At 39.8% G+C, this 11,706-nt stretch overlaps 1 long non-coding RNA gene across 1 annotated transcript; it reads left to right on the top strand.

Annotated features, from left to right (window-relative positions):
- The first annotated feature begins 2,446 nt into the window (after positions 1-2,446).
- LOC140150919 (uncharacterized) lies at positions 2,447-11,181 on the top strand. The gene is made up of 3 exons (XR_011858871.1): positions 2,447-3,415; positions 6,044-6,134; positions 6,803-11,181. It is a non-coding gene; the product is annotated as an uncharacterized lncRNA (long non-coding RNA).
- The last annotated feature ends 525 nt before the right edge of the window (positions 11,182-11,706 follow it).

The following is an 11,706-nucleotide window of genomic DNA, read 5'->3' as shown; positions in this document are numbered from 1 at the left end:
GTTCCTTCGGATACTCCAGGTCAACCTCAACGATGCAAGGCCAGAGTCGCCAGTCTCGCAGCTCGTTGACGCTCATCCACTTGAATCCTCCCGTCAGCAGAGGCTTGCTCATCGCGTGCCCGTAGAGATTGTTGGCGTCGAGGTACTGAATAAATTTTGAGGGCTTCGTCGGGTCAAAATCAGGGCCCATGTACTTGTTGTTCGCCTCGGAATGCCGGGTGCTTATCATCGAGACGCCTCCTCTGATCCCCTTCTCGATCATTTGCATCGTGTCGACGTCGTTCAGAAGCTCGAGCCGCGCGCCAGTCTTTTTTTAACATGGCGTCGTAAGCGAGTCCAGGCGCTGTAAAGTACCAGGCCGGGTCCAGCTCGTAATTTTTCTGGCAAACTTCTCGAAAGCTTTCGAATACGTCCGCCAGCAGGAGAACATCCGACTCAATATACAGGTCGTGGAACCTCGAAAAGTTTTCATTTCGAAGCCTTCCCACACCTTTTGAGCGTGCTCGTAATCTTCGTCGGAAATGCTCTCTTCGTTGAGCCTGGAGTAGAAAGCTGCCTTCAGCGGAAGACGGGTTTCCTCCAATTTTTTCAAAGAGTCGACGTGATCGTACGGGTAGACCCCTTTTCTTTTTCTTCGCTCGGGAAGAATTTTTCCATCGTCGGGAAGTTGGAGAGATTGTCGACGAGCTTAGATAGGCTCGACGCCATAAACTTGAAGCTGTCGATGAATCGAAGATCGCGCTTGACCTCGACTTCTTTCCCCTCCTCGTTAACGAAGGAGTCAACGACAATCTGCTTGGTGAAGGAAATGTACTTTTCCTCGTTGTTCGGAATGCAGTCGATCTTTCCTTCGGTCTTGCCCAGATTTTTAACGAACAGGTGCGCGTCGTAACCGGCGAGGTTGTGGAAAATCACGGGAAAGAATTTTGGCTTCCTATACCGCAAGTTACACTTGTTGTGCGCCGCTCCTCGAAACTTGCCCGTAAAATGACAATGATCTCGAACGACGCGGTTTTCTTCGTCTAGAGGGGTCAGGGGCTTTTTGCAAATGTGGCAATCGCTCGACTCCGCGAAGATAGGTCGTTCCCGCTGGCCGAAGACCATATTTTGGGGGAATTTAAACCGTCAGTAAATGCGTCGGATGTCTTCCTCGAGGCGCTCCACAAAAATCTGAGCCACGTCCTCGTCTTCCGATCTTTTGGTATACACGACCGGGTCTTGCCTGTACAGCGAGTCGTCGAAGCATTTGATGTAGTAGCAAAATCCCGAAGGGTCGTGCTTCTGGTACTTTTGCGTGTAGCTGCCGTTGGGATCGGGCTGACGAGTGTGAATAGGCTTCGTAAAGGACTCGAAGTCGGCGTAGACGACAAAGGGAACATTTTGCGATCTGTGATGGTTCTTGAACTCCTGGACGGAGTCCTTTTCAGGCATCTCGATCCTCACCGATTTGTGCAAGCGGCAGAGATCGATGTGCACAGCCAGTCGCTCCTTGAAGGTGTAGGACGCGTAGCACCGCCGGCAAAAGTAGCGAGCAACTTTCTTCTTTGACACCTGCGTTTTCAGCAATCTGCTCAAACTTTTCACGACGCAGTAGTGTTGCTTTTCTTCGTCGGAAATGAGAAGCAAATCGACCTCGCGTTGGCAATCGCGATCGCTAATCCGAAGAGGGTAAACTTTGTTTCCGTCAAAACCGTGCACGTTCACCGAAATGGTCGGATTTCTTCTCTCAAATTTGCCGATGTCGGAAAGGGGAGTCGGAAATGTCACGCCGTCCCAATTCAGCTCGGCGGCTTTTTCTCGAAGGGTCTTGCCGATTCGTTCCAGGTGCACGCCAACCATGTGCGTCGCCCTTGTGACGGCCCACTTGAAGCACGCGTCGTCATCGTTTTTGAGATTGACGATCGCTGTCTTTTTCGCTAAAAACTCCGGGAGAGGGATGTACGAAGAGCCGCCCAACGGCTCGTACTCCACCGTGTGAAGCTCAAGGCTCTGAATCGACTCAAACACCCACCCGCCACGGTATCTCGATTGCAGAAAAAAGATCGCCGGCGCTCATCGCTATCTGGGAGTTTCCACCGTTGGTGGCGCTATACACACAGTGGTCATAATGTAAACAAAACGTAATAAATCCTCTCGCGTAAATGTTGACAAGGTCCATTTAGTGAACTGTAAAATCAAATCTATGAGTTGTATACTGTTTGTGATGGTTTGAAATAAAATTGTATTGTTATTTGAGCTTATTTGGAAGGTTTTTGCTGCATTTTGACTCGTTTTTTTTCTTTTTAAACTTTAAGAAAATGTGGCCGGTTCGATGTATGTGACTCATATTCCGCGGTGTCATATATACTTGAAGGCTTTAAAACATGCTGCTATCAGTTGTTATATTTTTTAATGTCCAGAGAATCATTTATTTATTAATATTTCACTTGATAAATATACTTTTTTCTTTCGAAAAACATGAAAAACAGTCTATTGCCATGAAGTTCAAATAAAATATGCCCCACGTGAAGTACCGTCCTCTTTAACTACGTCATCTTGTTGCCACACTCCACTTTGTATTGATTAGCGCCCAAAGGTGACGTGTTGCTATACTTTTTGGGTGTTTTTTTTTCATAGATCGGTTAGATTCATTCTGTGTTTACGAGAATTGGGCGTAGAAACGTAATTTGTGTACCAGTAAACCACCTAATCATGCTAATTGGGCGACAATACAACCCGCAATACAATCAATGAAGGACGCTTATTTAAGTTATTTATAGCAGCCAAGATTAATTTGATGTTAAACAATAAAAAATTAATAAAACACTTAAGGCGATGTAATAATATTTCGCCAAGTATGGTCGTTTTAAATGAAATAAACGCTTCTTTTAATAGTAGAATAAAGCCGACTTATTGTTTAGGAAGTCTTTATTTGATTACTTCACCTGGTAGTATTAGGTAAAAGGGATTCCCCAAGTTGTTGTTTATACCCGGGCCCGGTACCCGGGGTGTATACAAGTCTGACATGTCTGGCCTTGAAAACAACAGGTGCGCGTACATTGAATACATGACGGTGAACGCAAACCACCTGTGACATGCATCGTGTACGAGTAGACATACTGTACACATGTGAAGCATGCTCTTGTCGTCTGACCAGTTTGAACATCAAACGAACGAATGCATTCGATTTTACGGTCCAATTTTGCTGTACAATTAAGGATAAAATGCTAGAATGTGCAGTGACATCAATGGTCATGGCAGTGATGCCGGCAAACTGTACCGCCGACGAGTGGAAATAATTCAAAGATCCACAATTGTCTCACAACCATGACAACATGCACAAATTCTCTGATCACCAGATTTTGCACACGTGATATTATGAGAATATCAAGAAATGAAGGAGACGTATCTGACACAGTCACAGACAGTATAAAAAGTAAGTTCCACTTCCATGTATAATATAGTTTCAGCTCTCTCAACATGCTCAAGTCAAGTTTTAACATGTCAAAATAACGTTTACAATGTAAGCTTACATGTACATGCTCAAGCAATTGAATGAGGGGTGGTGCAATAATTATGTGTACCCGGGGGTGGTGAATTCCATTGGTCTGCCAAAATCGTCCCCCCCCTTTTGCCGTGCCAAAAATCTTTACCCCCCGGCCCTTTTGACGTGCCAAAAAACCTTTGCCTCCCCTTTTGATGTGACAAACAAATCATTATAGGGGTGGTGCAATAATTATGTGTACCCCTGGGGGTGAATTCTCAAAATGGTCTGCCAAAAACGCTTGCCCCCCTTTGGCCATGACAAAAAATCTTTGCCCCCCCCTTTCGACGTGCCAAAAACCTTTGCCCCCCCTTTGACGTGCCAAAAATCTTTGCCCCCCCTTACACATGCAAGATTTTGGGGGACCCGCATTTAAAACCTGAAATTGTCTTATCATATAATGCGAGCGTAGCGAGTAGGAAATGTTGCATATTTTGCCTAACGTTTTCCTACGCCTTTTTAGGGCGTAATATAGAAACGGTACCCAAAATATCTGTGCCAAAAATTGCTTGCCCCCCCCCTTTCGACCTGCCAAAAATCACTTGACCCCCTTTTGACCTGCCAAAAAATCGTTGCCCCCCCGATGCTTCTATAATTCACCCCCGGGGGTACACATAATTATTGCACCACCCCTTAGGGGCTGTGCAATAATTATGAGCCGCCCCCCAGAGTAAAATTTCCAAACGGCTTGCCAAAAATCGCTTGCCCCCCCCTCTCGGCCCACCAAAATTGCTTGCCCCCCCCTTGAACATGCCATGGGATCCCAAATTGCAAACCTTAAATGGTCTAGATATGTATGTTGCGAGTGCAGTGAGTAGGAAAATTTGCATATAGCGTTTCCGTACTGTTTTCCTAAGCCTTTTTATTAATTAGAGCATTTTATTAAAAAGGTGTCCCATGAATACGTTCCAAGAATTGCTTGCCCCCCCCCCCTCTCGGCTTGCCAAAAATTGCTCCCCCCCCCCCTTTCGGCTCGCCAAAAATTTCTTGCCCCTCCCCCCCCAATTTCATTCTCCCCCAGGGCTCATAATTATTGCACAGCCTGATCTCCCCCCTTTACACATGCACGATTTTTTGGAATCTGAATTTAAAATTGTCTTATGCGAGCTTAGCGAGCAGGAAATTTTGCATATTTTAACGTGTTCATAACAATAATATAGGAACGGTGTCCAAAATATTTGTGCTAAAAATTACTTGCCCACCCCCACCCCTTTCGACCTGCCAAAAATCGCTTGCCCCCCCCCCCCCCTTTCGACCTGCCAAATAATGCTTGCCCCCGCCCCGCCTCTTTTGGCCTGCCAAAAAATCTTTGTCCCCCCCCCTATAATTCACCACCCGGGGTGTACACATTATTATTGCACCACCCCTAAATAGCTACAAAATCTACCATACGGGTGCACCATTTGATATGCTGGGGCATTGAGAGCGACCAACCCAGATTTTTCAAAATTTGCAAATTTTCTATACAAATGAATGCAGACCCAAATTTCTAAAATATCAGGAACATTTTTTTGTTGTAATTCCCCTAATTGCAAAATATTACAGATTTTGTTGATTTTTGGTGCCGGTCATTTTGCCAAAAAAAAGCCAGACCAAACGACCTTACTTGAAAGGTCCATCCGCCCATAGAACAAGGTTTTTTTTTCTGTAGCCTTACTACCGGTATACATGTATGTATATCATTTTCCATGCAGCCGTATCATGGGTTAAAAATGGTATAGTGAGACAAACTAAATACAAATTTGACCACTGCTGAGTAAAAAAAGAAAAAAAATCCCCCACCCAACTCTGCATTTATAAAGATTATACAGTATTTAAATTGAAAAAAAAAAAAAAAATGCCACCCTATGCGGCGAAAAAAAAAAATTGTAGCCGCCATACCCAAGCTCCCATGCACCCCCTGAAAATCAAATGGTGCTTCCGTAATAATTTAGCTCAATAATCCTTTTGGCTGTTTGCACTTGTTGCCTTGTTTTTTTGTTTTTTTTATAGGGCAACATTTTGTTTTCTCTGCCACAACACTTCCTGGTAATTCTAATACTGTAAAACCATTTAATTTCGCTACAGGCCTTAATTCGTGAAATTAAATACCCGCAAATTTGGCATATTTACATTGAATTGTAACATGAATTCCTGGATTACCCTTGTAGCAAAATTAGATTCCCATGAAAATGATGATCATTACGAATTAGCGAAATTAAGTACTAGCGAAATTACCCATAAACCCATTAAAGGGGCACTCTATGATTTACAGCATGCACTCAGTGATTTCAACTAGATTTTTGAATGCAATGGTCTCTAGCCTTTAAGTATTCGTGGCTAGACTAACTTTTTGAGCAATCATGTCCTGTATTGACAGAGATGGAAGCTGTAGTTGCCAGGGTACCAGAGAGCCAGTCATACAATTGAAAGTTGCATTGATGTTAATGAGGTACCGTACGCGTAACAACAACAAAGAGTGTACATTTTTTGCACTTTTATTTACCGTATATGCTCCATTTGCCTTATTGTTATTTTCAGGTGTCATCCAATAATGGAAAGTTATAGTCGCCATTATACCAGAAGAGGCCTACTGCAAATTGATGGAGTATGAAATACGTTTATGATACCGGTATGTAAATGCAAGTTAAAATTAACAATGTGTTGCAATCTTTTTGAAACAATAATTTTAGACAACAAAAAAAACCCTGTTCTACTGGCCCAACGGTCCCATCAGATTTTTTAGGGTGAGAAATTATATAAAATCCTGACAGACCAACCCTTAGACCACGACCAAGGCCTAATTACGCAGTAGAGCAGGGTTTTTTTTTTGTCGCCTTACATTTTTCGGGAGGGTAATCGGGTACCTGAAATTGAATAAATGTGTCCCTAGAGCTAAATGCCAGGATCATTCATGGCTGATGACTTCCCCCAGAAAAATGTACCCCCCCCAAAAAAAAAGTTCAATGCATTTTGCATGTTAAAAGAGTATGATGAACACAAATTATCACTTTGCATATTATAAAACACTAACATTTTTTTGGTAAGTCAACCACGAATGAGCGTAGCATTTTAGCAACTACATGTAAGTCACTTGGGAAACTCACTGCGGGCCGGGATTTAGTCTAGGACTTGCCATTCGATGATGTCCTGCTCTGCGTAGAAGTTAACAGGGCCTAGCGGTGGATTTGTAAATTATCAAAATATTGCATTGGTTAGATATGTTTGGGTTCTTACAGTATTGGTTTACAAGAATTTGACTAATTTCCATTTTATCCTTTTCATTTACACATGATGCAGGTGTCCAGATTTGATATTGATTCAGCATGAGTGTGGCTCGACATCTCTGTATTCCTGACACCATCGGGCGCTGGTCTGGTCTGTTAGCAATACGAGACTTGTTTGGTCTTAACTCCAATACACATGATACAAGCACAGTCAATTACAGTCATGGATGTACCATCGTTAGCTGCAAATCTGAACTACTGATACATGTACCATATTCGCTCCATTAACAGCCCATGCCCCTATAAGTACCCACCCAGCGACTTTGATACTACACTGTACACACAATCCTTTATCATTATGTGCATGATGCATGCAACTACTTGTGTATCAAACACATGCAGAGCTTTCTACACACAAGGTCCATATTCTGGGCTATTTTTTACATATTCATGTAATTGTGTAAACAATATAAAAAATAAGGGCCCGCCCAAAATGACTTTGTCAAGTACCCTGTGTGGTTAATGGAATGAATATGGTAGGAGAAAAATGTGCACAGTGGACAGATATGTTGATTGTTGAACATTTTCAAATATTCCTATTTTCAAAGGAAAAATATTATCAACTTTTAAAATTCAGTAACAAGTTAGACATTCTTCCTTCAGTTCAAGTTTATGTCGTCCACCCACACAGTTGTGACCAAGTATACATTGTATACTGCCCTATGCATGTGTGTATTGACACCGTCAGCTATGGGGGACTATTTTGCGAAATTCAACAACCATACATTTAGCGGCTACAGGAACATAAGAATAGATGAGAAGACAACAAACCAATTTTATTTGAGAACATTTCAGGAGAGATAATATATACAATATACCCCGGTATACTTGAAAAATGAATGTGAAGCAATGTACAATGCATTTTTAAAACTCATTTTATATAAAATTGGAAAACAAGCATAAACACTATACCATTTTCACACTGATGTGGCAGTGACGTCAGTGCGCATTTCTTTGTGTGCAGCCTCAAACCGCTAGTGGTTGTTCAAAGGGCTGGCGCACACAAGATGTCGCATATGCGTGAGCGAAACAGCTGCTTTAACACATTGACGTCACTGTCACATCAGGGTGAAAAAAAAGGTATATACATGTATATCCTAGAAAGCTTTACGAGGCCTAAAATCTTTAGAAAACTCTTGATGTCAATGTTCCGTAGCTTTTACGGAACATTAAATGGATATTTTTATCGAGATTTTAGGCCTCGTAAAATTTTGCTATATACTACACGTAGGCCTAAAATCTCGATAAAATGGAAATTGAGACTTATATTGCGATTTTAGGCCTTATAAAGCGTCACGAGGTCTACAATCTTGATTAAATTCTTGGTTTTAATGTTCCGTAGCTTTTACGCAAAGCTTTACAAGGCCTAAAATCTTGATAAAACTCTTGATGTTAATGTCCGCAGCTTTTACCGGACATTGAAATCATAAATTTTATTAAGATTTTAGGCCTCAAAGTTTGACCTCGTAAAGCTTTGAAGCCTAAAATCTTGATTATATTCTCGATTACAATGTTCCGTAGCTTTTACGCAAAGCCTTACTAGACCCAAAATCTTGATAAAACTCTTGATGTCAATGTTCCGTAGCTTGTACATGTAGGGAGCATTGGAAAACTTTTATCATAATTTTAGGCCTCGTAAAGCTTTAAAAGGTAAAGGAGACGATCCTGTATAAACAGTGATCGGAGTGCCCATCTCTCTTTCATTGGCGATTGGGCCAGACTCCTCCATGTAATGTTGCTATAGGAGGATCGCTACACCTCCTCTACAGCGAGTCTGTTACCTTCCCAGCATTTAAGAATGCGGATGCCGGTACCCATTTAAACACCTGGGTGGAGAGGAGTAATCGAGATAAAGTGCCTTACTCAAGGGCACAACACGATGGCGTCGCCGGGGCTCGAACCTCCAAACTTTCGATTATGAGTCAGTGCCCGTTCCGGATCCGCTAGGCCACCGTGCTCCCGTAAAGCTTTACTAGGCCTAAAATCTTGATAAAATTGAAATTGAGAATTTTAACTGATTTCAATGTTCCATAGCTGTTACGCAACGCTTTACAAGGCCTAAAATCGTGATAAAATCCTTGATTTCAATGTGTCGTAGCTTCTATGGCACATTCAAATAGAGAATTTTATCAAGATTTTAGGCCTCGTAAAGCTTTACGAGATCTAAAATCTTGATAAAATTGAAATTGAGAATTTTAACTGATTTCAATGTTCTATAGCTGTTACGCAACGCTTTACAAGGCCTAAAATCGTGATAAAATCCTTGATTTCAATGTGTCGTAGCTTCTATGGCACATTCAAATAGAGAATTTTATCAAGATTTTAGGCCTCGTAAAGCTTTACGAGATCTAAAATCTCGATAAAATTGAAATTGAGAATTTTAATTGATTTCAATGTTCTGTAGCTTTTACGCAAAGCTTTACAAGGCCTAAAATCTTGATAAAATCCTTGAATTCAATGTGCCGTAGCTTTTTACGGAACATTGAAATAGAGAATTTTATCAAGATTTTAGGCCTCGTAAAGCTTTACGAGGCCTAAAATCTTGAAAAATTGAAATTGAGAATTTTAACTGATTTCAATGTTTTGTAGCTTTTACGCAGCTTTTACGCAAAATTTTATTAGGCCTAAAATCTCGATAAAATCCTTGATTTCAATATGCCGTAGCGTTTACGGAACATTGAAGTAGATAATTTTATCAAGATTTTAGGCCTCGTAAAGTTTTACGATCTTGATAAAATTGAAATTGATAATTTTAACTGATTTCAGTGTTCTGTAACTTTTACGCAAAAGTTTACGAGGCCTAAAATCTCGATAAAACCCTTGATTTCAATGTGCCGTAGCTTTTACGGAACATTGAAATAGAGAATTTTATCAAGATTTTAGGCCTCGTAAAGTTTTACGAGGTCTAAAATCTCGACAAAATCCTTGATTTCAATGCGCCGTAGCTTTTACGGAACATGTAGTATCAATCAATTATAATTTAGCTTTCTTTGTAGAAATATATGCACTACAAACTCTTTTACGCAAAGCTTTACGAGGCCTACAATCTCGATAAAATCCTTGATTTCAATGTGCCGTAGCTTTTACGGAACATTGAAATAGAGAGTTTTATCAAGATTTTGGGCAGCGTAAAGTTTTACGAGACCTAAAATCTCAATAAAATTGACATATATTGAGAATTTTAATTGATTTCAATGTTCTTTATGTTTTACGCAAAAGTTTACGAGGCTTAAAATCTCGATAAAATCCTTGATTTCAATGTGCCGTAGCTTTTACGGAACATTGAAATAGAGAGTTTTATCAAGATTTTGGGCCTCGTAAAGTTCTACGGGACTTCAAATCTCGATAAAATTGACATATTGAGAATTTTAATTGATTTCAATGTTCTTTATTTTTTACGCAAAAGTTTACGAGGCCTAAAATCTCTATAAAATCCTTGATTTCAATGTGCCGTAGCTTTTACGGAACATTGAAGTAGAGAATTTTATCAAGATTTTAGGCCTCGTAAAGTTTTACGATCTTGATAAAATTGAAATTGATAATTTTAACTGATTTCAGTGTTCTGTAACTTTTACGCAGCTTTTACGCAAAAGTTTACGAGGCCTAAAATCTCGATAAAACCCTTGATTTCAATGTGCCGTAGCTTTTACGGAACATTGAAATAGAGAATTTTATCAAGATTTTAGGCCTCGTAAAGTTTTACGAGGTCTAAAATCTCGACAAAATCCTTGATTTCAATGCGCCGTAGCTTTTACGGAACATGTAGTATCATTCAATAATAATTTAGCTTTCTTTGTAGAAATATATGCACTACAAACTCTTTTACGCAAAGCTTTACGAGGCCTACAATCTCGATAAAATCCTTGATTTCAATGTGCCGTAGCTTTTACGGAACATTGAAATAGAGAGTTTTATCAAGATTTTGGGCAGCGTAAAGTTCTACGGGACTTCAAATCTCGATAAAATTGACATATTGAGAATTGTAATTGATATCAATGTTCTTTATTTTTTACGCAAAAGTTTACTAGGCCTAAAATCTCGATAAAATCCTTGATTTCAATGTGCCGTAGCTTTTACGGAACATTGAAATAGAGATTTTTATCAAGATTTTAGGCCTAGTAAAGTTTTACGAGGTCTAAAATCTCGATAAAATTGACATTGAGAATTTTAATTGATTTCAATGTTCTTTATTTTTTACGCAAAAGTTTACGAGGCCTAAAATCTCGATAAAATCCCTGATTTCAATGTGCCGTAGCTTTTACGGAACATTGAAATAGAGAGTTTTATCAAGATTTTGGGCCTCGTAACGTTCTACGGGACTTCAAATCTCGATAAAATTGACATATTGAGAATTGTAATTGATTTCAATGTTCTTTATTTTTTGCGCAAAAGTTTACGAGGCCTAAAATCTCGATAAAATCCTTGATTTCAATGTGCCGTAGCTTTTACGGAACATTGAAATAGATATTTTTATCATGTTTTTATGTCTATTTAAGTTTTACGAGGTCTAAAATCTCGATAAAATTGACATTGAGAATTTTAATTGATTTCAATGTTCTTTATTTTTTACGCAAAAGTTTACGAGGCCTAAAATCTCGATAAAATCCCTGATTTCAATGTGCCGTAGCTTTTATGGAACATTGAAATAGAGAATTTTATCAAGATTTTAGGCCTCGTAAAGTTTTACGAGGTCTAAAATCTCGACAAAATCCTTGATTTCAATGCGCCGTAGCTTTTACGGAACATGTAGTATCATTCAATAATAATTTAGCTTTCTTTGTAGAAATATATGCACTACAAACTCTGCACATATGATCCAGTGCCTTTGTGTGAGTTTCCATTTATCATAATAACATCTAAAACGTTGTAATTATAAATAAAAATGTCAAAAATAATGCGTGAAACACGAATATATCA

The sequence above is a fragment of the Amphiura filiformis genome, chromosome 4 (assembly GCF_039555335.1).
Source record: "Amphiura filiformis chromosome 4, Afil_fr2py, whole genome shotgun sequence".
NCBI classification, from domain to species: domain Eukaryota; kingdom Metazoa; phylum Echinodermata; class Ophiuroidea; order Amphilepidida; family Amphiuridae; genus Amphiura; species Amphiura filiformis.
This window is presented reverse-complemented; position numbering and strand designations above follow the sequence as displayed.